Here is a 5,647-nt window from a genome sequence, read left to right on the forward strand (position 1 = left end):
GTTCCCCCTACTTCCCCTTTTCTTTCAACCTGGCCTCCTTTCCTACCATCAAAATCTTTGAAGACCTGAGATATTTCCCTTTACTCTGTTAGTACTCGGATCTGAAGTTCTGTGTCTCTGTAGGAGCTTTTCTGACAGACTGCAATCTTGTATTTAAGGGAGTGTCTGATTAGTACAGCCGGGCCTGTGTGTGTTTTATACTTCGTGTTCTGTGTTATGATTTGTGATGGCCATTCTGCCTTGTGAAATGGGATAACATTGTGTGGTCACCATATTGTTTAGACTCCAGAGAAAGCTGGTTTAGGTAAAACTCTTGAAAACTGGTTCCAAAACTGGTTCTTTTTGCATATACAGTTAGTAAAAGCAAGCTTGATCAAACGTCTTTTCAGAATTCTGACCCTGCGGGAACAAGTCCTACTAGGAGAACTTGATTTTCTCTCCCTGTGCCTTCAGACCAGGGATCTCAGGAACACTTATCTAGACCATCTCTAATTCCTGAGACTGAGGGAAAAACGGGAAGAAGCCTTTAAAAATTTTACTTATTCCAACTGTTACTTATAAACTAGTGAATTTTATATTGTGATATCTGATTCATGACTAAGTTTAGAAAATGAAGCTACATCTCTCGTTGTGTCTGTCTAGATATATATATGTCTCAGTATGTGTCTTTGTCTTTGGATAATATTGCTGAGGTTAATTTGTAAATGAGCTCTATTTAATTGGCTTAAAGAAAAGTAAGCGCTTACAAATCAAACAATTCTAAATACGAGAGAAATTAAGCTAAATGAATTTCAGGTTCACGTGAACTGGGAAATATTCAGTATTAAATTAATACCTGGTATTAATGTTTAAGTTTGTTGATCTAATTAATATAAACATGTCTTTAGAGTCACCAACATTAAGTGTAATACCTTTACTGTGCCTAGGTTTAATATAAGCTAAATAAAATCTTGTTATATCTGTTACAAATTTGTCAGCAAGGAAAGTAACTTGATGTGAAGAAACTTTTAAGGAAAGAAAATGCAAATGAGATAAGAGTTTTGGGTGTACTTTTAGGAATGTCTACTTGAGGATGATCTCTCCAGATATTTGGTAACGTGAAATTTTAGAGTTGTGTTAAATTAAGTTAAATGATGGAAGTTTGTTGAATAGCTGGGTATTTCCCAAATAAAGTAAGATACTGAGACATCAATTACTAAACAGAGAAACTAAAGGTATTTAGGACTATTAATGAATATGTTTGGTGCAACCCTGAGATGTTCTCTATAAGAAAGCAAGTGTTTTTAGAAATTATCACTGGTCAGCAATGAAGACCCAACACAGCCAAAAAAAAAAAAAAAACTATCACTGGTATTTATGTTCACCAATCTACAGAATGCTAATGTAAAAGACAGTTCATAATTGCTTACTTCTTAGTTTTCACAAGAAATTAAGGTTTTAAAAGCAGAGGATTCTAATTTAAACATGTAATTAAAGATAATAGAAATAGCCCTACCCGGCGCCGCCACCTGCGCCTGTCCCCAGCCCGCGGCTCGGGACCCTTCGCCCGTGTCCATCACTCCGTGCGGAAACGCCGCCGGCATGTTGGACAAGCTGCCTTACAACGTAACTGACATCAGCCTGGCCGCCTGGGGACGCAAGGCCCTGGACCTCGCAGAGAATGAGATGCCGGGCCTGATGCGCATGCGGGAGATGTACTCGGCCTCCAAACCACTGAAGGGCGCCCGCATTGCCGGCTGCCTGCACATGACCGTGAAGACAGCTGTCCTCACTGAGACCCTCGTTGCCCTGGGTGCTGAGGTGCGGTGGTCCAGCTGCAATATCTTCTCCACCCAGGACCATGCAGCAGCTGCCATTGCCAAGGCTGGCATTCCAGTGTATGCCTGGAAGGGTGAAACAGACGAGGAGTATCTGTGGTGCACTGAGCAGAGGCTGTACTTCAAGGACGGGCCCCTCAACATGATTCTGGACGATGGTGGTGACCTCACCAACCTCATCCACACCAAGTACCCACAGCTCCTGTCAGACATCCGAGGCATCTCCGAAGAGACCACAACGGGGGTCCACAACCTGTACAAGATGATGGCCAACGGGATCCTAAAGGTGCCTACCATCAACGTCAACGACTCTTGTCACCAAGAGCAAGTTTGACAACCTCTATGGCTGCCGGGAGTCCCTCATAGATGGCATCAAGCGGGCCACAGACGTGATGATTGTGGGCAAGGTGGCGGTGGTAGCGGGCTATGGTGACGTGGGCAAGGGCTGTGCCCAGGCCCTGAGGGGCTTCGGGGCCCGCGTCATCATCACAGAGATCGACCCCATCAACATGCTTCAGGCTGCCATGGAGGGCTATGAGGTGACCATCATGGATGAGGCCTGTCAGGAGGGCAACATCTTTGTCACCACCACGGGCTGTATCAACATCATCCTCAGCCGGCACTTTGAACAGATGAGAGATGACGCCATTGTGTGTAACATCGGACACTTTGACGTGGAGATTGACGTCAAGTGGCTGAACGAGAACACTGTGGAGGTGAACATCAAGCCCCAGGTGGACCACTACTTGTTGAAGAACGGGCGCCACATCATCATTCTGGCCGAGGGCCGGCTGGTCAACCTGGGCTGCGCCATGGGCCACCCCAGCTTCATGATGAGCAACTCCTTCACCAACCAGGTGCTGGCGCAGATTGAGCTGTGGACCCACCCAGACAAGTATCCTGTCGGGGTCCACTTCCTGCCCAAGAAGCTGGATGAAGCAGCGGCTGAAGCCCACCTGGGCAAGCTGAATGTGAAGCTGACCAAGCTGATTGAGAAGCAGGCCCAGTACTTGGGCATGTACTGTGATGGCCCCTTCAAACCTGATCACTACCATTACTGAGAACCAGGCCTGCCCTTTGCCTTCCAGCTGCTGTCCTTGCCTGGGTCCCACCTCTCCTCCCCAAGAGCAAATGGCACCACCTTTGAGACTGGTTTGATAATGTTCCCCATCAACTCCCTGGGGCTAGTCACTCAGTCTTTGGCCTCTGCTGCATCCCTCATACTGTTCCAAGTGTGGCAGGGGGAATTGAGAAGTCCCTCCTCAAGCCCTGGTCACGATGGAGGTACACGGGAGTTACCCACAGGGAGCCATGAGCTCAGGGGTTTTGGAACTGCTCACTTAGTCAGTCCTTCCTTAGGCTGGAAGTTGGCAGTGATGTTCACAAAGCCCATGCACTTTACCATCCAGGCCCTCACTTGGCCTATGGACTTTATACTCATGTTCTTGGTTTACAGGTTCATTGTTTCCTCAGCCCATGACAGATGAGAAGGAGCTATGTCAAAGGGTGTGGAGGAACTTTTGGAGTTTGAATGCTCCTGAGAGCCCGGCTTAGTGCTTGGCATTCTCTTAAACCTCAGAACAATGCGGTTGGTACTTTTAGTCCCTATTTTACAGGGGTTGGAATATATTGTTAAGGGATAGCCAAGAAAGGACGAGAGAAGTGACAGCCAGAGGTTGAGAGGGGCCAGAGAAACATAAAAGTGCATTGTAACTTGATGTTCCCATCACAACTCTGGGTCAAAAAGAGATTAATTTGGTTTATATTGTTAAAAGAGAGCAAGAAGGTGGGTTAATAAAAATTTTGGTGCCTAAAAAAAAAAATAATAGAAATAATAAGAAAACATTTCAGTATACAATAGGAAAGTAGGATGTATGTTTTCAGTAAAGAGGGTATGAGGAATGGAGTTGCATTTTATTAAGGGAAAAGGAAGTAGGTTTGACTTAGGGCTGCCTGTTTCTGAATGGAAAAATAAAGTGCTGGATACAGAAAGTGATGAAAAGGTTTGTGGAAAGTGGATCCTGAGAAGAGTTTTGTGCATGGTCAGGACTGACTGAGTTTAAAATAAATTTGATTGAGTAAATGAATTTTTTTTTTTTTTTTGGCTGCGTTGGGTCTTCGTTGCTGCACACGGGCTTTCTCTAGTTGCGGTGAGCAGGGGCTACTCTTTGTTGCAGTGCGCAGGTTTCTCATTGCGGTGGCTTCTCTTGTTGAGGAGCACAGGCCCTAGGGCACGTGGGCTTCAGTAGTCGTGGCACGCGGGCTCAGTAGTTGTGGCTCGCAGGCCCTAAAGCACAGGCTCAGTAGCTGTGGTGCACGGGCTTAGTTTCTCCGCAGCATGTGGGATCTGCCCGGACCAGGGCTCAAACCTGTGTCCTCTGCATTGGCAGGCAGATTCTTAACCACTGCGCCACCAGGGAAGTCCCAAGTAAATGAATTTTAAAGGTAAGCTGGTACAAAACTTGAATTTGGCTTTTCTCTCTGTTAAGAGGACAAGTTTTCTTAAGATGTTGAACTGCCTTTGATAACAGATTTTGAGTTTCTTTACCTTTTAAGTGATCTGTTCTATATTTGCCTTTGAAATCTTTTATTGTTATTTTGGCTAAGTGAATAACTGTTGTTTCACAGTGACCTATGATCCTATCTGATTGAGTGTTCTAAACCCTTTTGATATTTTTAGACAAAACTTCCTAAATCAAATTCTAATGAAGTTCTTTTGACCTCTAGCTAACTTTGGGATGCTTCAGAGGGCCCCTGAAACATCCCAATGAGAGATATTAAACTAATTAGGTTCATTTGGTAGGTTAAATTACATGGGAAGTATTATCAAATAAGTAATAAACCTTCTTAGGCTATATTGTATGGTAAATGTTACTAATATAGATATTCTAGAGGTTATATGGAGTTCCTAAAAATCTGATATGTCCTGGTAAAATGTTATCAGTCATAACTCTAGTTATTATCTGAAAGTGTTGTATGTCACAGCAGTAACCAAGTTACTTTGTCAGTTGCATTGTAATCAGATTTAAACGTGCCTTCTTAAGTCTTTTGTCATTATAGACAGTTATGATTTCACTCTGATGCCTTTGCAAAAATGCTTCCTCTTCAAGAAGATTTATAGAAAGGACTTTTGGATAAATGCAAGTTTCTGACTTTCAGACCATAATGCTGAACTGGGTAAGAAATTGAAGAATTCTAATGGGAAACCTGATGGCTTCATAAAGCTGTCAACAAAAAGGATTAGTTACATAGGACTGAGTGAACTGGTGAATATGGTTATAATTTTTATGGTTTCTATCTGAAAAATTACTGGTTTAAATCTGTGTTTTCCAGATGTAAGGAAAACCTTCCCCTTACACTAATTATGACTTACAATAATTTGGTAAATTATACCTTTGTCAGCAGAATTGAAACATTTATCTTTTCTCTCTATCTGCTTCCTCCAGAGATTGAAAACTCTTAGGTTCCCAGCAGCTTTATCAGATAAATTAGGAAGGCTACCTCACTAACAGGTACAGAAATCTCAAGGTATTTTGGGAACCTTGAAAAGGGAGGAATTCACCTAGATCTATGAGGCAAAATCTGTGATAAGCTCTTGGTGGGAATTTGCTAGCCCTGAGAGGTCTTTTAAAAGTCCAGTCTGAGACTCCTTATAAAAGTTTCAGCAAGCAAAATGCCTATATGATCAATTATAGTTATATAAATCATCAGGCCAAGATTATTAAGACCAGAGTTATTTTGCAAACAAACTAGTCTTAATTTGGTTATATTTTGTAAAAACGAGGGTAATTTTAGAGAGAAAAATTACATTTCAGTGAATATTAAATTCC

General features: G+C 42.9%; 1 pseudogene; it reads left to right on the forward strand.

Moving 5' to 3' along the window:
- Positions 1-1,555: 1,555 nt before the first annotated feature.
- LOC137756670 (adenosylhomocysteinase pseudogene) lies at positions 1,556-3,584 on the forward strand (annotated as a pseudogene).
- Positions 3,585-5,647: the final 2,063 nt, after the last annotated feature.

The sequence above is a fragment of the Eschrichtius robustus genome, chromosome X, assembly GCF_028021215.1.
Source record: "Eschrichtius robustus isolate mEscRob2 chromosome X, mEscRob2.pri, whole genome shotgun sequence".
NCBI classification, from domain to species: Eukaryota; Metazoa; Chordata; class Mammalia; order Artiodactyla; family Eschrichtiidae; genus Eschrichtius; species Eschrichtius robustus.